The sequence below is a fragment of the Metopolophium dirhodum genome, chromosome 7 (genome assembly GCF_019925205.1).
Source record: "Metopolophium dirhodum isolate CAU chromosome 7, ASM1992520v1, whole genome shotgun sequence".
Lineage (NCBI taxonomy): Eukaryota > Metazoa > Arthropoda > Insecta > Hemiptera > Aphididae > Metopolophium > Metopolophium dirhodum.
Window position 1 is genome coordinate 12172117 of NC_083566.1, and position 27115 is coordinate 12199231.

The 27115-nt window shown below is 28.4% G+C and overlaps 1 protein-coding gene across 10 annotated transcripts in view; it reads right to left on the reverse strand.

The window, feature by feature from the left end:
- The window catches only part of LOC132948053 (glucose transporter type 1), an 86729-nt gene extending 59860 nt beyond the window's left edge, over positions 1-26869 (reverse strand). For 6 of the 10 annotated variants that reach the window (XM_061018322.1, XM_061018324.1, XM_061018320.1 and 3 more), the window contains exons 1-2: positions 26304-26868; positions 1120-1226 (exon numbers count right to left, since the gene is read on the reverse strand). The gene's annotated coding sequence lies outside the window, so the exon portion shown is untranslated. Of the gene's footprint in view, positions 1-1119; positions 1227-26303 lie in introns of all 10 variants that reach the window. The other 4 variants (XM_061018323.1, XM_061018328.1, XM_061018330.1 and 1 more) reach the window with 4 other exon arrangements.
- Between the last annotated feature and the right edge of the window lie 246 nt (positions 26870-27115).

Genomic DNA, 27115 nt, shown 5'->3' on the forward strand with positions numbered 1-27115 from the left:
TATAACTAATTCTAGTGCAATATTAGACATAGTCCAAAAAAACACAATTATTACAATATATTAAACTCCTTGCTCATTTGAATGTGGAATGCTAATGGTTTAGTGAACCACCAGAGAAAGGAAATAATCACGTTACTAAACGAAAAAGGTTACAAAAAATTTCTTAAATTTTAATTAACAATGAAATCAAAATATAAAGTATGTCACCACTGAGAGACTTCTTTTTATTATGTCTGTTATATATGTCTATATGATAATTAAGAATTCACCACATACGTATTACGTAGTATTCTAATATGCTTATTGTAAAACAAATATCTACCAATTATCTATGTATTTCAAAAAGGAGACAGTAGGTAATCGCTCTACTGTACAGTTGTAGGTGTTGGTGTACGTAATTTTTATATAATGTGTATACATAGTAACCATGTATTTATTGATATTGCATATAATGATTGTTATTATCTGAATTAGGAAATTCAGATATTGTGCTAAATTCTCGAATTTTTGGGGCAATGTGAAAATTATCAGCTAAATTTTAATGTGATTAATTAATCATTAGATACAATTTGTGTGAATAATTTGTTATTGGAGTGTGAAATGTAATAATATTAATGTATATTTACGTTTATAAAAATGTAAGAAAATGTATTTATAAATTAATATAACCTTATTTTAATCATTAAAATTAAATAATTCAATTTAAAATCATTAATTTAAATTGATTTGTTCTGATTTTTTTAGAAATTAAATACTACTCGTTGACAATAGCAATGTTTAATTCCGTAAATTGAAATGTTCTAATACTTGATTAAATTTTAATCCATTTATTTTGTAGACTTTGATTTGGTTATTGTGCACATTCCAAGTTTACAATGTAAGCTTTTCCCTACTTAGATCACTAAAATAGGACTTCGTGTAATAATCAAGATTTCCTTAACATAAGTAGGATAATACGATAAGACATTAATGATTAGGTACCTAAATTGTATTAATCTATATTATTAGTTATTACTCATTATGTACTTATATGTAATGTCTGCAAAAACTATACAATGTAACAATGTAGTAATAATACTATAGTATCTACTATATCAATATCATAATAATTTTACTTACCAGTAAACATGAATATGGTTCTATTCAATTGAAATATAGACTCAAGTGTTCAGCAAGAAGAAAATATTTATCCTTGTACTATTTTGTTCAAAACTATAATTGAAAATCTAGAACAAACAAATTAGCATATTAATAAAAATATTATAATTGTTAACTAAAAAGTATACTCAATTTGTATATTGTTTTTTTGAAATTTCAAAATGAGTTTATGATATATTACATAATACATGTACAATAAACATATACCTAAGTGTATGTTTTTTATAATAAATAATTAGTACAAATATAATATTGAATAATTTTATAGTTATTGACTTTTTAACGTAGGCGAAGATCCTTGGAAAATATTTGGAAGAGGGGCTTAAGTATTTTGTAGGTAACAAACAGATCCGTGAATCCTTTCACCCCATGTGTTTTGGTTAGAATATCCAAATAGATAATCCGTTAGAATATTTTACTTTTTTTATAGAACATTTTGGTATGTTAATGAAACCTACTAAACTGAACAGAATGTCAGAATAAATAAAATATTTTACAGACTAGAACATTACAATTTTTAAAATACTGTCCACCTCAAATAATGGTGTAGTTTGTATTGAAATTAATTACAAATTGTAATTTGTCATTTTGAGTCAAGTCTTAAAAGTTCAATTAGAATTTTTTCCATATTAAGATTTTCAAATAAAACTAAACATCTTAAGTCCAGGTCAGTTCTAAATTTGCATTATCCATTTAATATTCAATAAAACCCAAAAACAAATGTCACCAAAAGATTCATCACGTCATGGTTCTCTATCGATGTTTTAAGTTTTATAAATGTTGGCTCGAATAATTTTTTTATTTATTTTCTTATTAGGTGTAAGGCTTTGACAACTGAGGTCATTAACCTGTAAGGTTGGTAGGATCGGTTAGGAACACGTGTATGTGTGGCAAGATTTTTGCGCACTACGAACCCGGGTTGTCACCCGTCCGAGAACTAGTGGCAGATGCCGTTGCTCACTTGATTTCAGCTACTGCGCCGCACCGAGCCACAATTTATTTTTATATGCGTTTAATAACTGTATTTTCTATATTTTTAAAGATATTTGTTAATAAGTGTTAAAATTTAAAGTCTCTAGAGAGTCTAGACTCTAGACCATTATTTTGTAGTTATTACTAAATAATCAAAATAAATTTCATGATTCGGAAAATTTACAGTTTTTTGTCAAATTTTAACAGTTTAGCTTAATTGCTTAAGAAAATTGTTAGAGAACAGTTCAGTTCTTATATACAAAATATAGACAAATTTTCGATAGTTTTTCCAAAGTTTTTAATAACTAGGTATTGAGAATTTCGAAAAACTACCTCTCTATAAAGTATCAAGCTGAAGAGATATTTGATCTAAAGAAATAAACACATAAATGTAAATTTTATTTAAGCTTGTAAAATAAGTATTGTTTTATTTTTAGGGGATCTTCGCTCTCAAATAAATTATTTGGGTTGCTCAGGGTATCCCCAACCTCCCCCCCCCAAAAAAAAAAAATCGATGACTACTCCTTCTAATATATATTCAGATTTTGCACTAAAAACCTAGAAAATTCAACAGTTTTTAATGAACCTATGATGATTATGTGTAAAAAATGAATAAAACTAAAATAAAATTGCACTAAAAAAATTATTTGCACGCATTGTAAAACTTAATCCATTACATTGAAATACTGCAATTTTTTCATTGATAAAAAATTTAAAGTGTAATGATAATTAATATTGTAACACTTGCAGTTTATTATATATTTCAACTTAGTATTCACATTCTGAGTTCCAACGGTTTATACTTTATTATACTCTATATTATTGATCAATTAGTTGGAAATTTTGACGGATGAAATTATATTTGTAAAGTTTGTTGTATAATTAACATGATTGATTAAGCTATTTACTTTATAGTATCTACTACCTATTACAATTTCCGAATCCGTCAAATTAACTGTCTAAACAAGATCATATTGTACCGTTTTATTGGATTAATATTATAAGTACTATATAAGTAGTATTATTAGTAGGTAATTTAAAGATTAATGTTCAAATGATAATCAAGTACTTATAATAAATCATAAAATGTTAATCCATCAAACAATAGGTTCAATATTAAAATAGACCATCGACCAATATATTTATGCATAGAATGTGTTATAATTCTGTTTGTATGATCAACAATGTTAATATGTTAAGTGTAAAGGTTTTATATTATTACCTATGTTATTCACTTTTTTTAATTAAATAAAGTTATATAAACTATAGAGTAACAGAACTGAAATATGATAGATACATTTGATTATGTACAAATAAACAACTAAGAAAAACCAAGTACATAACCTAACAGTGTAGTATGGTTAATACCTAATAGAGTACACTGTGAACAGGCTGCAGAATGATGACCGTCCTAACAGACGCCTAACGGCTAACAGACACGATCCCCACGATGTCTTACATTATAGCTAATTTACTAAATCTAGAAATAAAATGCATTGTATACAAACAATTAATATAAATAATGTAAATTTAAACTAACATCGATGATTTATTATTATTTTATCTATTTAATCCTTATCAAGATTTATGATACGCTTTTCCTCGTTTGAAATGTGTCTATGCATGTTCCTGCAAGTTCTATGTAGTCAATATTAATATAGGTCCATAAAAAAAACACATAATGACGAGCGATGCGCATATTATGAGCTGAGTTTACAATATATATTATTAAGTTCCATGAATAAATTAACCGATTATAAACATATATCGCAGTCCACAGTCACTTACATAAGTACCTGCATGTACTGTATAATACATAATATATTATACATGACGTATATTGTGAGTAGATTCGTGGACCGTGGTATTAAATGAGCACAGATGGCTAGGTATTAGCTGCTAATCACTTATCGGTATAATAACATTTATCAAGTGTAGTGGCGGTTATACATGCTGTTCAAGGGGGGGGGGATAAAACCAACCCTCCCCCTTATAGCATTTGTATATATATAGTATATACATATAATATAAAATATACACACGGATTATAGGTATAAAATATAAATGTATAATAATGTTTATATATTAATAATATTAAGTTATTAGGTAACAAACTTTAACATTAATGTTTTAAAAAAAAAGATTTAAATGTATTGACTTATAAAATATAATTATAATAAAAGCATTTTTTTTAATAAAAATATATTATTCAAGCAATTACTTAAAATCATTCAACTATGCAAAACTATTGCATATTTTTAATGTAAATACTTATAAAGTAATATTATGAAAATCATAAGCAAAGAAAATTAAGTAGGTACTTATTTTTCCATAATATAAACAAATAATATTTTTAATTTTAGTAGAGTGAAGTAAACAAGAAAAGAACATTTTTTAATCATTTGTATTGTATACCACTATACATTTAGTAAATATCAAACTAAATATAGTAATATATACTAATGTACCTTGAAATTTGAGTTTTTTTAAAAATATTTATTGAGCAATACCTAATACTCAAAAGTTAAATGATTTATACATTACTTATAATAGGTACCTTTTAAGCATAGAAAAGCTTCGTTCTACACTTCTACTGAATACTATGTTAAAATATTATCCGTGGTTAAAACGAAAAAATATTTTGTTATCAAATCATAAAATTCAAAAATTTGTCGATAGGTGTTGTCGGGTCAGCGATATACAAAATTAAAAAAAAACCAAATCCCAAGGGGGGGGGGGGCGGTCCACGTTTTGCCCCCTCCTTATAACCGCTATTGATCAAGTGAACATGAAAGGAATATTTTTATTTATCGCTATAATGTGTGTAATAGATACACTGAATAATTATTTAAAGTTTAATTGTGCATTCTGCTCTTTTAGAATTTCTAAACTGTGCACTAATTATTATGCACTGCAGAATACCCTTACCATTTCAATCATTTTATCTGATCTTACAATAATATAAATGTACTTGTACAACAGTGTTTGATGTATTATAAACTCAATAATTACCTATGCCACAACACACGTCGAACATTATAATTAACAATTACAAACCATGCAGTATAAATATTAAACGCACTTTAGCTGCTGCACGGGTGTCTGCAAGTACGTAGCTAGTTAGTAGTTTTCAATCAAACGAGAAACCTGAATAATTTCCCAATGTAACTTTATAACAATTATATTACAATATATTTCTGTGAACAGTATACCTATACCTAAACCACATAAAATATTCAATGACTCACAAAGTCACACTTGCCAGTAGAAAAATCAGTAACTATTTTAATCAGTGAATACCTATATAGCTGTATACTGCAATCAGTGGCGAAACTAAGGGGATGGGGTGGCTAGGTGGCTTAGCCCCCCCAAAATATTCTTTATTTATTTAGATATAAGCCACCTATGGGTTATTTTAAATTAATAGTTTTGTTGGGTGGGTTGAAGCCCCTCACCAGGATTTTAACCCTATGACTGCAATACTGCTGTAATGTATGGTTCATAGTCTTTATGTACATTCAGATAAACACATTTAATATCTAATAGTATAAATATCGACACTCCGAATTAAAACCCAGGTGGATGTGGCCAAAATGTCAGTCTAGTTATAATAGTTATGTGAATTATATGAGGAAAAAAATAGTACATATTACATATTGTGTACTTATGTACTTAAGAGATGTTGACCGATTAAAATTTAAACGATGGTCGTTTTATTAGAAATATATATATACTGATACTATATTGCTTCTTCTTCTGCTACTCCAACGTCCAGTCAGTTAAGTATTGTTATCCATCCACCATCCGCATATAATATAGATAATAATGCGATTATACGATAGCGTGTATAATATGTTCGGTCGCGAAATCTAAATCGTATTACGCGTAGTTCGTGCATACCGGCTGGACGTGGAGGCAAATATTATTAGGTCTTGATATTCAATAGGCAATCGTGTTATGCAAATGTGTTCGTTTCTCGAGAGTACAATGCATATATTAATTTTGCATAATAATAATATGACTCGCGTGTAATTGGGAAACGGATTCCTTAAGCGCGGCGGTGAATGATAAAACCATAATCATAATATAATAATATATGTATACTATATATCACTATATTACTATATCTATACAGTCAAGCGTGGATCTATAAATCTGAAATGGAGGGGGAGCTTCATTGTTTTCAGAAAAAATACAATTATAATTATTTATCATTTTATTCTCACCCATAGATAAGATTTTAAAACTATTTATAGTTGTATTTATATTTAAAATTTATGGATATAAAGACTTATGGACTATTTATTACATAAATAAATACATAATTATATTATATAACATACTAACATGTCCAAAGGCTAACCCCCCCCCCCCCACTTCCTCCCTAGATCCACGTATTGTGTATTAGAGAATAAATATATAATATTACGTGCGCTGGGCGGATGACGCGGCGGCGACAGATGAAAACGAGAACAGCGGCAGTTCCATAGGGCGAACGGGTGAGTGTCAGCGGCGGTGGCCGGAGCGTGATGTGGAAGGGCGAAGAAGTGGCGACCGGTCCATATGAGAGCGCCACGCCCTGAGTTACCCTTGGCTGGCTGGCTGGCCGGCCGGCGTATTGATCCGGGGGGAACACCGCCGCCGTAGTAGCGAGAGACAGCGTAATGCGTTCCGCTCTCGCTTAAATATCCGTATATATATATATACACGCAGCCGCCCGCGCGCGCGCGCACTTACGTCTATTAAATATTATGTCACTTTCGTGTGTAAATATATTATAATATTATTGTATTATTCATGTCTATTATAACATATTAATTACCATGCATAATAATATGACGTATTTTATTATACCGCAGATGACTACGTTAAATATAATATTATAGGGCATTATAATTGGCATGTATAGACTAACCATATATAGGCACCGGGAGCATAATTTAAGAATGTTGTGTGTACCGATTACAAAAAAAACTATCAATAGCCATCTATAATAGGGCCAATCGAAAAACAATAGTATTTTTGGATTAAGTAGAAAATTATTATCAAGCATTACGAGATATTAATAATTGATCGTCCTTAATTTGTTATAAACTAAAATCAGTATAATGTAAGAATATGGGTATTGATTTTTTTTTTTTCAATAAAAAATTATTAAGAAAAAGGAAATTCAGAAGATAATTTAAGACAATCGATATTAATAAAGTACTTAAAATGTTCGAATAGTTCGATAAATTTATCACTAATCGCTAATATATATCTAATTAGAATTGAAATTCAACAAATTGATCTTTTATCATAAAAAATGTATAAAACCATAAAAGTGTTTTAATATTTGTTTCAGAAAAGCGTCATTATCAATAACAAATCTATAAAATATAAAGATCATCAATGGGATGCAATTGCATACAGTAAGTTATATTACATAAATTACGCCCCTGATGTAGGTACCACCTATACACGGGGTTGTAAAAATAATAATGCTAAACTATTATAATATTGTAATATTATACTACAATATTATAATGTATTTAGTTTTAGTATTAATGATTGTACGATTGATGCAGTGCACTTGTATTCGACGGATAAATTCGTCGTGTGTATAGACGGGGAGAGACCTGGCAAAACTATTTTATGGCACTCACAAATTTTCTGTAATCGACATGGCCCCCGGGGGAAGCATAAGCACTTGGCTTCGAATGAGTTTTTTTTTAAAGCGTACGACAGACGGAATTTGGATTATAACAATGTGACGATTACTATTTATAAGAAACTCGTCGTATTTTTATGAATTTTTAACGCACTGTCTTTTTCCGCGTTGAAACGTACAGTACTACAGTTCGTGTGTAGTTAAAACTCGTACCGTAAGAGGATGTCAGCGCATTTTTTGTTTTCTCTCTCTGACCCACGTGGAACATAGACAAAACGCATTTGCGCAGAATCATTTTTTCTATGTTTTTAAGTAATTTTAGAGTAAAATCAATCATTACAAAAAATATAGAGAATAATATTTTAGAGGGAATGACATATCGGTTTTATATTTTATTGTTATTTGACTTTGTATTCGACTTTCAAAATAAACAAAAAAAATTTGTAAATTTAAATTATATTTAAATCGTTTTGAAACAATATTTAGAGAAATCAATATGTCATTCCCTCTAAAATATTATTCTCTATCTTTTTGTAATGAGTGATTTTACTCTAAGATTACTTAAAAACAGAGAAAAAACGATTCTGCGCAAATGCATTTTGTCTATGTTGCAAGTGGGCAGAGAGAGAAAACAAATAGTGCGCTGACATCCTCTTAAAATATATTTAATTTAGACCTATTGAGAAAATAGGTACGCCGTTATTAATTAATTAATTAATCATCGCTGCAGGTTAAATCCGACCGTAATTATATTAATAAATTAAAAATAAACGTATTTCAGCACGCCAGTCTAACAATTATATTGTACTTATCTATACGCATTTATAATAAGCTATTACATACGTATTTACATATACGCAGTATTCACCGTTATTGGTTCAACATTAACTGTGGCAGACAATTAAAGTGTATAAAACATGACACTTCTTTGAAATATTATTAAACGTTTCTGCCGACCACTTTATCACTATACCTAACTAAATTCATCAAATCCAAAATATATAGCTTAAAACTTTATAGAAACTATAGACACGAATATGATATTTTAGATAGGCTAATTGTATTGTTTAATATATTTATATATTTTAATATTAAATGTAGTCGAGTGTTACTGCTGGGTAGCTACTCCCCTCACGCCGTCAAAGTCAATTGTATTCCATCCCATATGGTCATTGTAAATTATTACAGATTGTATATATTCAAATAAATGTTAAAAAAAAATATTAAACGTAGTTATTGATATAGGTATATATTATGTATATATGACGGGACACCGTTATATATATATATATATACACGTATACGTAACCATTTACAAATTCCATTATAAATTAATTTACCATTTTACAAATTAAGTGGCAGAACTTGCTTCATATTTATTTTTTAGAAAATTTAACAAGTACCAATAATTTAACAGCTTGCGACTATTACTGATTAGTATTTCAAAGCAAACCGTTTTTCTTATTGAACATCAAATAGAATAATATTAAACATAATATTATGTAGGTATTTAAAGTTTTTACATACTCCTCGGCCTTCGCTAAACTCCTTTATAATTTCTATAAGCTAACATGACGTGATTTTGTCACTAGTTTATCAAAATATACACAAACGCTTAACAATTTTGAAGTGGCAGAAATGACAACAATCAATCAACGCGTAGACCGGTCGCCCCCATATTGTACCGACAAAAGAAGTTTCATCATCATCTTGCATCATTTGTGTGACGTGAATGAACACGAAGCTTACAAATTAACTCAAGTATATAGTATTGAAAACAAAACTAAATTTGGTCACTTACGTCAATGCTAAGTACTAACTCAATCGTTTTTATCTATTAGGTTTTAGATGATAATATTTAAATATTAGAATTTCAATAACGTAGTAAGTTTTCAAAGTTAAATTATACTACTATAGTTACTACTTACTACACGGTAAATCATGTTTTGCATGCCGGGCTTAGATCAATAAAAAAAATAATAATAATATTTTTTATTCTTATTGTTAATTTGTGTCAACACTTGCATACATATAATTTCTGTAAATGGCATGTACATTCATTAAGGTACTATAATATATAAGCTTCATAATCCACAGTGAGTGAGGTTCCTGGCCATAATAATATATTATTTCAAATGACTTAGAGTAAATGTAACAAGCAGTAAATTGTACACAGCGGAAAGCAATAATGACGACGCATATTTCCAGTCCATGAAGTTCAGTGGGTTATACTGTGTGTAGGTACTACACGTGTGTGGGTGTATTTTTTTCTATATATATTATACTTTTTTTCGTATAATATACTATTTCAGAACGTTGTACAGCTTTATATTTATTTGGCAAACGACTTTGTCGAAACGTCACCTAGACCAAAAATTTCACGGTATGTTTGTTTCTCTTCCCAACCCCCGCTCGGTCGTATTATATCCTTTCGGCCACAAGTTCAGTAAGTTGTGTATAAATCACTGGGACGGTGCGCGCGCGAAACCTTTTTGTGCGCCTTTGCCCGCATTGCACGCGCGTGTATAGTTGTAAATTCATACACGCAGTTATAAATTCTTGGGACGTAACGGAACGTATTTTATTTGAGCTTATTGGACCATGTTGTTAAAGCGAGAGAAATAGTGTGTGTGTGTGTGTGTGTGTGTGTGTGTGTGTGTGTGTGTGTGTGTGTGTGTGTGTGTGTGTGTGTGTGTGTGTGTGTGTGTGTGTGTACTTGCATGAGAAAAAGAGTGCGGGAAAGGGAAGTGATGGAGGGGTGTGTAAGTTTTAGTGTGATATTTTCCTATGATTATATTTTTATGCATGTGAAAAAAAATCATTCAAAATATTCCACATTGGTAAGTGTAATATTATTGTGTCATACACTCATACATTAAGTACAAGTTTTCCCATAAAACATAATATAAGTGTATACAATTGCATTTACAATTCTTACATATTATATAGGTATATATATAATATATATTACTATATTATATTACAATACACATATATTATATACACATTAGTCTATATTACAATATTAGTATAAATATTAAATAACGGTAAATGGATCTTAAACACATTACGTTAGGTCAGTTATTGAAATTGATTAATTTTTTTTTGCTGATGACTTGATGTGTATACAAAAGTGTTAATTAAGATGATTAAATAAGATGCCGAAAGCTCATTTTTACAATGATCCAAAAGTGTTTCGTTTGGTCATTCCTATTATTCTTTTCTTGGTTTTCCCTACAGTTATCCTTCCCAGTCATCCATAAGTAAATATAAACCATTATCGTTCTGCATAAATTAAACGCTGTAAATAATGTCTGGACTGCGCCAGGTGCATTTAGGGAGCTTTATACCATATAATTCCCTTATCCCTACCCCTTAGCATCTACTATACACAGTAGTTTGTTGTAAAATATTGTTTCCTCTTTGTCCTCCTCTTATGTTTTCTTGGCTTCTAGACAACGACCGTTTCTTTATTTTATTATTATTTTTATTATTATTATTATCATTATATATATATATATATATATATATATGTATACATATAAATAAAAAAACTAGAACTTTCAGTGCCATGTTCCTTGAGGGTGTGGTGTTTTTGGAACCGGTCCAAGAGTCTCCTGACATATTGACCAAGTTAACTTGGCTCTAAAGTGAATTAACTATGGTACCAACCAGCACCAGACATTTTTTCTAAACTAAAGGGTTTCGCATTTAATACCCGGGTAGCTCATAATGAAGAACCAATGATACCTTTTTCATCCCCTTTAACTTGGTTAGTAAAAAAAACATCACATTCACATAATAATTTATGACTGAGGAACGAATTTGTCATCAAAATATAATGCAGTTCATATAAAAATAAAATATTCTTCAAATAATTGTTATTAGTTAAAACTTAAAACACTAATGAATTTTTTATGATCTCTTATAGATTACTACAAAAATATAGGTATTTTTTCGAAATATAACACTAGGCACTGCGAAATAAATACAATTATGATATATGATTAATATATATAATATATAATAATATATAAATATATATATATATAAATATATATAATTGTATTTATTTCGCAGTGCCTAGTGTTATATTTCGAAAAAATACCTATATTTTTGTAGTAATCTATAAGAGATCATAAAAAATTCATTAGTGTTTTAAGTTTTAACTAATAACAATTATTTGAAGAATATTTTATTTTTGTATGAACTGCATTATATTTTGATTATATTTTATAGTAAAAAATGAAAATAATTATAATTATACAACTATAAGTTGTTCTAAAAAATTTAAGAGAAACATAATATTACATGTAATTTAAATGTGAAACACAAAAACACAAAATAGAGGTTTTGTGTATAATTTGTTTGTTAGTTCATACAATAATGCCGCTGTAATTAAACGTTTTTTTTTTTTTTTGCTTTTGAGATGATAAACAATAATGTTAATGGGAAAAACACGGCAAGAGACGGGACTTTTTGTATATATTTCTATTCCTTCAATTCACATTATCCAACAATAGATTTGGTATTTTCTTCACTATTATTATAACCATGGTTTTCGTAAAAAGATATACAACAAATGGGACTTTCGTGCCTTTTTGTGCCAAGGTAATTTTATTAAGAGTGTGTCAGTGGAAAAACTTAGGGAAATGGGACATTTTATACAAAAACCACATTCAAATAAGTTTTCAAAAATTAAAATTAAAAAGCTGGCACACTTTCAATCCAATCAGATTTGGCAGACCAAACCGACCGTATTTTTTAATTCCAAAAGTATGTACGTACTTTTTCATCTTTATTATTCTAAATAAATAATACAAACGTAAAAAAACCCTTTTAAGTAATTATTTGCACATTTTACCCTTTTATATTTAAGCTATTACCTACATGCTTAAGATTTTATAAAAAAAATAGAAGTAATTAATTTAATATTATACGTCAATTAATCAATTCTTATAATAATTACGATATTTTCTTTTATTATATATTTTCAATATATTATGTTTGTAAATATAAAATAATTGTAAAACTTATAATAAATTATTTGTTTTAGCAATTTTTCTATATTAAATTTAGTAAAATTATTTAATAATAACATGTAATTTTTGATTGATATCTAATTTTCTTCTATAGTAGGATTACAAAGTTTTGATAAAATCAAACTACAAAACACTCACCATGAATTGAATGATGAGTCAGTATATAGCTCGAATTAAGATAACTAAAATAAAATTATCTGAAGTGTGTGATTAATTGTAAATTATGAAATATAGTGTAATACCTAAGTATAACTAAAATGATTTTAAATAATATATTTAAATATCATTGAATACCTATTAATATAACATTTATATACTAATCTTATATTTTAAATAATTTTATGTTAAATTAAAAACTACATAGGTAACAGACTGTATTATAATATTTGTGTTATATATTATAATTTGTTTATAAAATATAGTATCAACTATAATGGCGTATATTCTAACTAAAAAGACTAAAATAGGTACTTAGTGTTTTTTGATGATCGATTATCTTAGAGACCAATAAATTGTACTGATGATTAATTCTCCACGTCCAACTACTTCATCAATAATGTGATGAAACAAATTTATTGTTTTGAAAAATCATATAATTTTTAAACCGATATAATATAAGAGCTCTATTAAGAACTCAAATATCTGAATAACTACCCTAGCTATAACGTAATATGGCTTATTAATTTGTTACTATGTATTATTATGTATTTGAATTCATCGACCTCATCCATCTACACTTTCGTTTCTATGGTGATAATTAGCATTGTTTACTGTATAAAAGCATCGTATTAAAGTATTATACAAAACTTTTTGCCTTCACTCCTACAGATATTATTTTCGTTATAGAATAATGTTATATTGATATCATACACAGTGGCATGGCGAACGCGAACTTTATTAACTTATGAGGCACAATAATTTATATTGGTAATTATAAATACTTATATATAAATAATTACGTATTTACTTAAATGGTAACTGAGAATGATCGGCTTAGTCTTAGTGCGTAGGTACTTAATAAATTATTTACTATATGTGAAATGCCCTTAGTCTTCAGGTCTCAGGACACCCACCACCCTTTAAGCTGTGGAAAGTGCCTCAAATAAAGTCCTTTGTCACGCCACTGGTCATACAATAGTTCAGTTTTCTACTATGATTATTTATATTGCAAATCTTTTATTGCAAATTTCAAGTTATACAGCTGGTTTTTATGGTCGATATTGGAGTAGTGGACTAACTTTCTGTGCCATTCCACTCTACTATTATCTAATCGTTAAATACTTATAAGGTACCTATTATAATTATAAATACTTATAACTTATAATATACTTATTAACTAACTACTCATTCAACATTTCGTTTTTATAAATTTAAATACTCAGAAAAATTTCTGCTTAGAATTATGAAAATAAAAATGTATGCTTCCATTCGAAAAAATAATAACGATAGAAGGTAATGAAACATATTATTATTATTATTTTAGAATTTTGTTTTGTAAATATATTTAAAACAATATTTCCAAAAACAATGAGAAAAAAAAGTAGGTCAGCGCATTTCGGTGGTGGATGTTTGTCCATCGTCCCTTCGAGCCTCGGACAAGATAGTGTAATTTTACTGTATTCGATAAAAAAAACGATTCTGAGCGAACGAGGGAATCTTTTTTTATTTAATTTTATTCGTGTCTATGGTGATAAACAAAGCGTTTTAAGAACAGCTTAAGAACGATTTATATAAATAGGTAATTTATAATTAGGAAATATCATAAAAATGAAACAAAATATAAAAGAAAAGAAAAACTTCATAAGTCGCTCAAATGTTTTGAAAATTTTATCATATCTAGGTAAGGCTAATATAAGTAAACAACCCAAATTTCAAGTTTTTACGAATATTTTTAACCGAATTACAACAACAAAACTCCCAAAATTAAAATGTCTATAAATAACTCAAAAATGGCTAAAATTTTCCGAACTTTAAGGAACAGTAAGGAACAAAATCCAAAATACAACAAAAAAATATCTCTTGTCATTTTTCATTTGAAGCAATATTTCTGGTAGAAAACGTCGTCCGTAATTATTTAATATTATAAAATCGTAAAACGTTTTTTCTCCTTTAACCGCTTTTATTTCGAGTAACGTTTCAAAAATCGAAAAATGATCTCTTTAAAGTACCAGCTCAAGAACATTACCTTTCAGAAAAGATGCTATACTTGATACTTTTGAGTAAGTTTAGAGGGAGAAAAAGTGTTTACAGAATAAAAAAGAAAAAGAAATAAACATCATTGTAAAACCATTACAATCCTCGCTCCGCTCAGAATCTAAAATTAATGATTATCAATTACCAAATAATCACCTTGTATAGATTTGTTCAAAAAAAATGTTTATATGATTATGATTAAAACCAAAAATATACCATTGCTCAAGATAAATATCATCTGGTTAATGCGTGACAATCAAACCATGAAACGAGTTAAGAAACAACTGTGATTACTGATTATTATTCACATTTCGCACACAGTAGGATTCAGTTTGCAAAAACTAATTAAAAGTTAAACAATGAAAATGCCTCTTGTAATAACCAACAGATTTCATCCGACCATTATATTTTTCTATACTCACACGTTCTCCTGGGTACCGAAAATTAAATGTAAAAGTAACAATAATGTCATATATATATATGTATAAACGTAAATAATTTTACAATTTAAAATAGTAAATATTATGTTTTAAATCATTTAACTTTTTTTTAAATATATTATTGGTACAGCTTTTATTATTTAGGTTATTAGCTTACATCAGTATTATATACTAGCTGATCCCACGCACTTCGTTGCCCGTAAAAAATAACAACTCTTAAAAAAATCGTGATTGTTCAACTCTTTTTGGGTATAAGTGCAACTCAGACACCCATGTCGGATAGCGGACAATGTGCTACAGCATATCAGGTAGGCAATCTGCCTGCGGTGGATTGCAGACATACCGATCAGCGGCTATAAGTGCAACTCAGCCACCTTTGTAGGCAATGTGTGAAAATTCGATTTGATGCATACTTGTACCTGATCTGCCCGATAACCAATGGCGAATTATAAAACGAATTGTACGATATTGTATGAATTGTTTTCCGATATTTTATCATAATTAACAATATTGATTTAGTTCGTGATAGGATTATTACACGTTTCAAAAAACTTAGTTTAAACCAAATGTCAAACTTAGATTTTAAATACCAAAATTAAAAATTAAATTAGAAAAATATTTTACATTATAGCTGCGTATATGGTATATTTATGTAGATTGTCAAATTTTACTTCTCGGAACAATTCATATCTACACGCGGATAAAACATCCAAAAGAAAAAATGCCACTTACCATGAATGTAGCTTTCTATTGGTGAAAGAATTTTTGAAATCGGTCAATTAGTTTTTGAGTTAATTCATTACAAACAAACAAATCTTTCCTCTTTATATAATAGTATAAAGTATAGATTAATTCTACATAATATGATTGATTGCAATGGGTTTTCTAGATTAAGTTGTACATATCAATATGTTTGAGAAATGAGATGATTTTGTTGATATTGCCTTCGACTGGGCTAAGAGCTTCAGAGAGGATGACAGGCATTCTTAGGCTCTTTCAAGTTTCTAGTTTCTTTTTCTTTTTCTAGTTGACGGTACACGGAAGTGCTTGACTTTGACGTTCTCTATAGGTTTATCACAGTGTTGGTTCTTCTCTTCGCATAAGGTACCACTATATATTTGTGTGACCTATACGTAGTATGTTTACAATTACTTCATCTTTGCGATTGAATGATAGGGGGTGTAGGTCAGTATGTGATAAAATTGTTGATTTCTTTGAGTTTGTTATTTGGTTTTACCTATGCCACCATTCAGATTTCCATAAATGAGTACAATAATAGGTGCTAACATTCTTGTGGATGTTAATAAGCGAGGAGTAGTTGCGTATTTCCGTCATATGGTTATTTACTGTTTCTCTTGTTGAATTGAATGCGTTATTTTCACGAAAAATTACTAAAATTATTTCATTCCAGCCATTAAACTTGACTATAATATTTTTATATCCCACGTGGGACTTACAGACCGTTTCACGTATAGTACGATTATTTATGAAAGTAAAACCGGCAAGATGTGCTTTCTAGACTCTAAGTATAAATGTATATAGCCATATATAAGTGCTTTCTTCCTTGGTTCAATTCATTATTTATTATTTATTTATATGTATGTTCATAAATCCCAACGCATGTGTGTATGAGTGTGTACGTATGTGTGACGTGTGTCTATATTTCTTGGACAATAATGGCATATTTTTTTTTATATATTTTGTAAATTAATCATCTGAGCACAAGGGTGAAAGTCCCTAGATGAATCTGTGAAAAAAATTACCTAGACTTTTAGTATTGTGAGGAATGTATTATTTTTGCAATAACATCCTTTTTTAAATATTTGTATGTATTTAATAAAAATGATAGCAACTTAATTGTGTAGAAGAAATATGATTTAATTACTATTTATTACTAGTACTGTTTATTGTATTACTTATATACTATAATTATACTGAACTTTTTTTTAAACATTTGGCGATTTAATTACGAAAAATGTATGAAATAAACTACCTATACATGTCGATATTATTTTGTATTATTTAGATGTCTCCTATTCTCCTCCTACCACAAAAGTTATAATTGAGTTGGGTACAAAAACACTCTCAGTTAAGTATTAAAATATTATTACATTTTTACTTATTATACACATTTTGATTATCAAATTGTTGCTTTACTTCTATCAAACTAATACGTTATTGGTACTTTACACACCAAGATTTGCATAATTATCAACTATACATTTATACCACACATTCAAAAAAACACGCCAACGTCAACGTAAATAAATATATTGTAATATAAACCTGGTGACACGTGACACACTACTAATAAATGCCATTCTTATATTTATAATAAAAACACGCATAACTAACTAAGCAACTTTCTTTTATTTCTGCTGTATACGAGTACACGATGGTAAATATATAGGTAACTATAATAATATAAATATGTATCTATTAAAATATAAATCAAAATATAATGTTTAATCATTCATTCATCCACAAATATATTTTCACATGATACGAAAGTGTGATAAAATGAATGTAAGAATTGAGGTTATAATATATTTTGTATTAAAAATGCCTGCTTTATGATTTTCAGTTATGTTACTCGTCTTATCGATGTTCCTATTAGGATTTTAGTGACACAGATATAGAACTTAAAGCAACCTAACTATATAACGGGGTGTTTACTGGCCGGAAGTAACGTAATAAAAAAAAATCGAGAGCGTTAAAGCAATTCGAGTAGTTTTAATCCAATCAGAAAACCCACAGCAACCAAGAGCGGAGATCACAGCAGTGATGGTATAACATGTTCGGTCATCCGAAAGAGTACCGCACTGCTCCGTCCGGGAATGCGACTGTGCCAAATGCCAATGCGTAATTTCAATACTCCAAGCAGGACCTCAAAGACGAGATTATATTATTCCTTTAAAATGTATTATAGTTCAATTTTATTTTCTTATATTTTTTTATTCCGAAGGAAAAAATAAAAATATTTTATACATATTAGTTTATTGCACATGTATATAAATATACATGTTACACAAGCCGATATGTATGTTTATTGAATTATTTATACAATTATGATACATCACTTTAGTAGTTTATTCAATAGTTATCACAAGACAATAGCTTAATGTAATAGAATCTACTTCGGGTTAACTATATTCAAATTTTAAAAAGAAGGTAAGTGCATGTCACTCTGCTGTACAGTAGGTTACAAGTGGGTCAATGTATAATGGATTGTATTAAACTTGAATTCAATGATATAATATCATTGTATAAGAAAAACGATTCTGAGCGGAGACGGTTTGTCAGTCTGCAGGATATTTTATATTGTTATTATTTATTATAGCCTGTAAATTGAATTAATATTATAATATGTATTATTATTTTTTATTCGTGTCTATTATGGTGATAAACAAAGTGTTGAACAACTGTAGATTTATAATTTATTTTTAAATGTTTAATACAGCATTACCATCGAGGTATTCTAAGTATGAACCGTAAACAGTGACTGTTGGTGTAAATAAAGTAGGTGCAGTTTAGCCCCGTAAATATAATTATCAGATCTAATTATAAGTGCGTGATGTGGCTCACACATGTTATTAGCCCAATGTGCAGCCAGTATAACTGTATAAGGTAAAAAATGAATCGATGAATACAAACGACAGAAGTGCCTGGTTGCTAGGTGGATGAATAGATGGACGGACGGATGAATGGATACGAGATGGGGTGCTGTACACCGGAAGTGAAGAGCAACTCGGAGGGTGAGACGACGTCCATTCAACAAGTAAGCCCGTATATTCGTGAACGACTTTCAACCCTTTGCTGCAGATTTTATCATTCAAACTATTATATATTTTTGTTAATACTTAATTGTGCAATGCTATCTAGCTACCTTTTTGTAGTGTAACTATAAGTGTGTGTCATGTGTGTGTATATTGCAGTGAATGGAATGTATGTATAATATAGCATAGATGAAAAATTAAGAATATTAATTTGCAGGACGTAAACCAAAAAAATAAACTGAATTTTGTTCATCAAAGAAAACAATTTTTATCACTTGGAGTATATATACAAAAAGAATCCCTAAAAACATATTATAAGAGGGTTGGCGACAAGTATACAGCCCGTTAGTAGATTTGCGCGTGTGTTTCAAGACGGGTTAGGGCTGGAGAAATACGTCAAAAGGTTTGTGTATGTGTATATGTATACCTAAATATATATATAGGCTTCGTTTAATGAATGCCTCGCGCGGCCCCGGACCAGGAAGCTGGGTTAACCATGACGTCATTCCGTTTCCCGTAACCATGGATACCACTGTGAATGACGTCATTGCAGTCTCGGTGTGGCCCAGTTTCGTATGTCGGACGGACGCGCGTTTGACCTGAAACTACCGCTGCCGTCGACTCCCCTCATGCGACATATAGCATAATATATACAGGGTGATTCACCAAGTATGCTCACCCAATTTTTTCTTTAGAAACAAATTAATTCAAATAACTCAAAAACTATCTAAACATTAAAATTTCTAATTAAATAGGTACATAGTTTAAAAAAAAATCGTCTAATCAACAATTTACAGGTTCTCATTTGAAAAAATAAGTTGGCATCGGCACAAGACATTCTTTAGATGGTATAAAAATCTAAGCAATTGTAAATATGGTACCTATATTTAAAAGTTAAAAAATCAGAATTTGAATAAATCCATTATCAATGGAGGTGAACATGCTTAGTAAATCACCCTGTATTTATATATATACGCCGACAAAGAACAGTGTTGGTAGGGTAAGTGGTGACCGTAGGGACCGCGGGGATAGTATAGTACGCATATATAGTATATATATATAGTGCTACGGTAATGTAGGTATCGGTGGAGGTTATGGTGGAAAGAGGTGGTAGTGTTTGTAACATTGAACAATTTTATTTGATTTCTTTTTCCGCCTAGACATTGCCCTCCATCATCAGCTGCAGTTCTCTAATATAATATAGAAATCTCCCGGAGGAGATTGTAAACACAAATTTTTTAAAATAGCAATTTTTCGGCTCGTTTGAAACATTTTTTTGCCTAACTTTTATTGCAAAAAAATTATTAAATTTAAACCTAAAAATAATAATGAACAATAATGATAAAACTTTTGGAATTAAGGTAAACTTGTCTGGAACACTATTGGTGTTTAACTTCGTTAAAATTATTAGAATAATACGGCTGTGAAATGTCTAACATTTAAGATCGCTGTTTTAATTTATTTTAAGAAGCACAAGGAACACTTCATACAAATGTTTTAGTTAGTTACCTAGAGGATATTATACGATAGTTGAACATTTTAAATATCTAACTATTGTCTACTTATTAGTAAATTTTTTATTTCAGAACGATAATTTGAAACCAAATGTTGATATTTAACCTAACACGTTGCATTTAAAGTTAGGTTAACGTGTTAAATAGGTATTACCTATAATAATGTATAATTTTTAGGTATTCATTTAATATTTATTTATCTATTTACGCTATTAAGACTTAAATATAGTTCACAACGTTTCAGAGATAAAACAAATTCTGAAAATTAAATATTTGTTCATATAATATAATAATATACATGTTGGTAAATAATTAATATTATACTACCAACCAGGTTAGTACCTAATTTAAAAGAATCCAATTAAATGTTCACCTCGTTAAGCTTTTAATATCTTTTTAACTGTCTCTTATAGTTTTTACGGAAAATTAATTTTACATTATTTTACACATTTTTTATTTAATTATTTTAACAACTTCTAAGTAATGGTATTTTATTTTCGTAGATTCTAGACTAACCATATTATTATTGCTATTGGTTTTACAATTACGTGTATTTTATTTTAAGAGTGCTGACTTTTACTAACTAAATGTTTAAATTGGCAATGTAAAATAACTACATTTTATTTATAATAATTAATGACAATTTATCTCACATATTATAGTATGACTTAGGTGCACAGCTTTCTATATACTGTCAAGCTGATTTGAATGTAATAATAATTATAAAAATATAAAAACAACTTCAATTGTTACAAAAAGTTTAATTTATTTATAAACGATTTTTTTTATAAATTCAAAACTTTAAACACATTTAGTGTTTGTATCGACATTTAAAGGAATAGAAACCATTTATTTTATACCTCATACCATTTAACAGTATCTATATGGTATACGGTATACCATATAAATATATAGAATTCAGTGGCGTAGCCAGGATTTTTCTTCTAGGGGGGGAGGGCTAATCAAGTTTTACATTTGTACACATTAAATACGTACTACCACAGATAGATAGCTGTAAAATGCTAATACTTATAGTAAATTTCAGTTTACTTCAGCCCCCCTGGCTACGCCACTGATAGAATTGTTATACAAACCACAAACTGATGGTAGTTGTTACAAACTTGAACAAACTGATAAATAATATAATGTAACCTACTTGAACAAACATAATAAAGATACCATAAAGATACATAATAAAATGTATATAGAAATTAAGGAGTTAGTTAAAAAATTAATTAAAACTTTAATTATATTATAATATTATATAGGTATTTCATTATAAATTGTATTTTTATCGATAACTAAAGATATAAATATTTTATAGAAATGTTAACATAAACACGACTTATTAAAAATATATTTATCCAAACTAGTCATTCAAAACAGGTGCTAGCAATGTTACTTCCGTCAAACGATCATTTCATAAATATTTTTAGTCAAATTGTTTATTGATCCTCCAGATATATATTTTTATCTTTTTTTATGAAATAAACACGCAGTGAAAAATATGTAAATATAATACAAATATTATAATATTATGTTAATTTTAGCATTAATCAATTAAGTTTTGCAATAATAAGTGATTAAAAATATTTTATCAGTTTATTCCGAATTCATAGTATTACTTTGTTATTTTAAACATTTTGGTAAACTATTATTCCGTTATCTAAAAAAAAAAATAATAAAATAATATTTGAGGACAATAAGGTATTATATCTCCAAATAAAAAAATACAAATTCAAAGCTAAGAAGGCAATAACAATGACACAAGGTGTGTACACAATGTTACGCTAGGGAACTTTGCTGTGACTGTCCATTGTTTACACTTGAAATCAATTCAAATCGTTTAACAATTGAAAGCTATTGTAGATTTTCTTTATACGTTCGTTACAGTGACATTAAAACAAAAAAAAAACAACAATTTAGCGAAACAGATTTAATAATCTGCAGTAGAACACTTACCCACACGAAACACACTGAACAGTTGTTATTAAATATCACGCAATTCAAATTCAGACGAAAAAAATAACCTAAAGAAAAAACTATTTCGACTGTTCAGTGTTCACGTAGTAATAACATAATGGTAAGTATTGCAAATGTATTATTATTATTTTTTTTTTTTAGTGTTAAGTATAAGAATGCTTTATGGGCTTTCATAAACTTGTAGCGTGTAATATAGTACTTATGAAGGAAAAAAGAAAATAAATAGGTATACAAATATTTATTTTTAATTGTGTACAAAACAATAATGAAAAAATCAGTACTGCGTTTTAGACTGCGTGTGAATTTATGACTGCAGTTCACATATTATAACACAGAGAAAAAAAAGGTCATATATTATTTACGTATTGCGTGCGTAAACAACTTTTAGGGCACATTAAAATTCAACAAAAACTTTAAAAATATTTTTTATCAACTCAAATCATTATAACCTATCATTATTGTTAATATTTAAATTAATTATTTTTACATTAAAACCTTATATTTCGTGTATTTCAAATTCATGATAGGCACTGGTCTAACATATTATCTACTGCAATTTTAAACCTAATTAATATATAATTGAAAAATAGAAGAACGGACCTCTGTCCTCTACATGTGAAATACTGTTATCATATTATCATCTTACAAGTTTTCAAAAATATTTTCTCAATAATACTTTAAGTTCTTCACCACATATTATGCAATATATTTATTTTTGACTTTTGTACAAGTCCTTATATATTATCATAATCACCTAACAAAATGACTGTCTTTTGAAGGTTTTACAGTACCTAACTATATTATATAATAATATTAAGTATTTGAATAATAAATTAATAAATCAAAATAACTTAGTACAAATTTTTAAATATCATTATGTAATAATTGTTGATAGAATATTCATTAAATTAAATTATATTCAATTTGTAGTTTATAGGAACCTATACAGATTTCTTAAGTTCAAATATTAATGACACTCGTAGATATTTAATTAATCTGAAGAAAAACAAATATTTGTATCAATACTTACCTATTAAATACCTAATTTTTGTTATTGAAAAATTAACGATTAAAATAAAATTGAGTTATAAAATGTTGTACATTTGTTGTATTATTAAAATTATAAAAAAGTGTAAAATCCAGTCATTTTTAAACTATATGGTATACATACACATAAAATATAAATTTATTCATGAAACTCGGAACGTATATCCTTAGAGACCAAGTTTATAACAAATTGCACAATTCCCACATGCCTATTGACCCTCGTTAAAAAGTGAATATAGACATTATTGTAAGAAAAAGAAAGCATACAAGATTTTAAAAAAATAAGTTATTTTATAAATGTTATAAATATAAGATAAGATTATACAATCGGACATTATTGTAATATTTATTACATGAATAATTATTAAATATAATTTATTTTGTATTATTTTGTATTATTTTGTTTGGATTTTATTGGTACAGGGATGTGAATTTAATGATTTATCACATCGATGAATTTCATTCTGAATTCAAAATCAGTGAGGTACCAATTTGATTAAAGATATTACCATTATAATTTGAAAATTTGATTTGCATATTTTTTAGACAGTAGTGCATATAATTGCATGTAACTGATATTTATGGTTTTATTATATATAAATATATATTTAATTTATGGATTTGACATTCTATACCGACATAGAATGTGTGTAATTTTTTTTTTGATTGATCTTTATTTTGTATCGATGACTTTACAATTAGTGCTACATAAATTAACATTATTGCTATCATATATTTACATGGGTTATATGTTGTACATAAGTTGGTAATAACAAATAGAAAAATAGTGGATTACTGCACTACTGTACTATATTACTATATTAGTTTAGCTTATACTATACTATTTATAACACCAATAAATTTGAAGGTTACTATTAACTATTTACTATAAAATAATAATCACATCAAATATTCACAACGTATAATAAAAAATAATTAAAATAATTAACGCCTAACAAGTATTTTTAATTTATGTTACTTATAATGTACCTATCTTAGTTAAGTATATTTTTTTTTCTTCATACTTAAGATTCAAAACTCTATCTTTATATTATGTTGTTTATGAGTTGTGTGTTATAAGTTATGTTTTTTAAAAATAATATTTTTAGCGATGTTTTCAATCTGATTTATCAAATATTTGTACAAATATGAACAATGAACATGTTGTTTACTTATATTAAATGTTTGTTTTAATAGACTATAGATATTTTTTTAAAAATGCACTTCAATAAATGAATAAAGATCAGTTTAATTTAAAAACAATTATTTTGTTGCATATTTTTAATTGTCAGAAGTTTAGTTATTTTTTCAAGAAACTGTTGGTGTAATATATTTTTTTGTTAAACTAACCCTTTACTTAGTAAAATACTGTATGTCCACGAAAATAGGGTACACCGACCAATTTAAGTTGTTATGCATAAGCAAAATACAAGAGCAAAAAAATTACAAGTTATAGGAATATAGGATCCAATAGTTTAGTCTCATGTCCCACAAACAGAATTAAAATATATATATAGAGTGAGTAATATAAATAACTAAGCTAAAGATTGTACCCTGTTTTTGAAGACATATATGCCTTAATACCTCATAGATTTATGAGTAGTCGAAATCTTATAAATTAATATTATTATAGTATTAACTTTTATTTATTATTTTTAATTTTCATAAATTTAAAAAAAAAATGGTTATTAGTTTATTTGAGTGTACGAACAATGAAATTTTGTGTCATACGACATGTAAGTAGCAAGATTGCCTATTTGAAACGCCCTGTTACCAGAATGAACATGAAATAGTACCATATTATATTCATTGATTGTTTGAAAACATTATCGAAGGTTAACCAACCTTATTTTATTTTATGTTAACACTATATACCATACAATTCAATCACATAACGTCTTATTGTTTTAATATTTAATTTTTTACAAAAAACTTTTCTGAATTAAAAAAATATTTTCCATGAATATTTTTTTTTAATTTATCGTTATTCATAAATACACGTAATTATTTATTTTACAAATGTTTTAATGACATACATTTTCACAATTCTAATGTTTGATTTAACTTAATTAACTTCTAAGAAAATAGAATTGCGCAATGTAGTACCTACTACGTAATAATATATAATATTATTTATTTATCGAATATAGATAATCTTCTATAGTCATTAATATAAAAATAAATACACTTGATACAGTTAGTTATAAATTTATAATATTTATTATAATAACATGAATATATATTAGGAGGAAAGTAACCACCCACAATTTCAGTAATTATATTCTCAACGAACGTTGTAGGTACTAGGTGTTATAAAGATGATGCAATGTTTGGGACTTATTATTAAAATGTAATAATTTTATATATTATTACAAATATATGTAACGAACGATACATTTGTATAATGGTTATACTACGGGGCTACCCAACTGCGTTAGGGTTTTATCTGTTTGGAAGGTAAATTTATAAAAAAAACATTTAATACACCTCGATATACACCATATTATCATTTGAAACGAAAAACTCACCGGAAACCTGTTGGACTGATTTGAACGACGGAATTTAGACGAAGCTTATCACACACTGTAGTAGGGGTCGGTCGTCTGTCGTGATTGTCACGTGAACGTCAATCATTGGTAGTTGTACCAAACCGGTGGAAATTATATAGGTATTTGTCTTCTTTAAAGATAAGTTTCAACCTTGGTGTTTATTTACTTGTCGGACGACGGTAAGCGTACTGTTTCCCCGCTTATAAAATGTAATTATTATTGCTGCTTTGTGTCGTGATGTGAAATACATCAATTTATCAACACGTACGTAAGCGTTACGCGTGTTCTTAAAGTCAAACTCGAAACGGAAGGTGTAAACGGATAAAAAAAAATCAAAAGTCAACTGACGGGTCTTTAAAATAGGCCTATTTTATAATATTAAGATCACAATTTAATAAAAACAACGAAACAACAGCAAATAGAAACGAAGTGAAATGCAAAAACCCGGCGTGGCGAATCGCAGGCACAAGCAGCAGCAGCAGCAAGCAACTACCAGACCCACGGGCTGATACACACACACACACACACACACACACACACACACACTCACACACACATACGTACACACGCAGCGCGCGGGGCCCGGTCGGAGAGAGGATACGCCCGCCGCCGCCGGCCGCTAGCGCACACACGTCGGTCCCGCGATCAATAGGCCCTCGACCGGCGCGCCACTCGCGCCGGTCCACTGTTTCCAACCACGATTAAAGATAAACTATATATCTTTAACCGTATTTCCAACCTCTTTGCATTGCCGTGCGCGTAGTCGCTATAGTACGCCACGCCGTGATTGT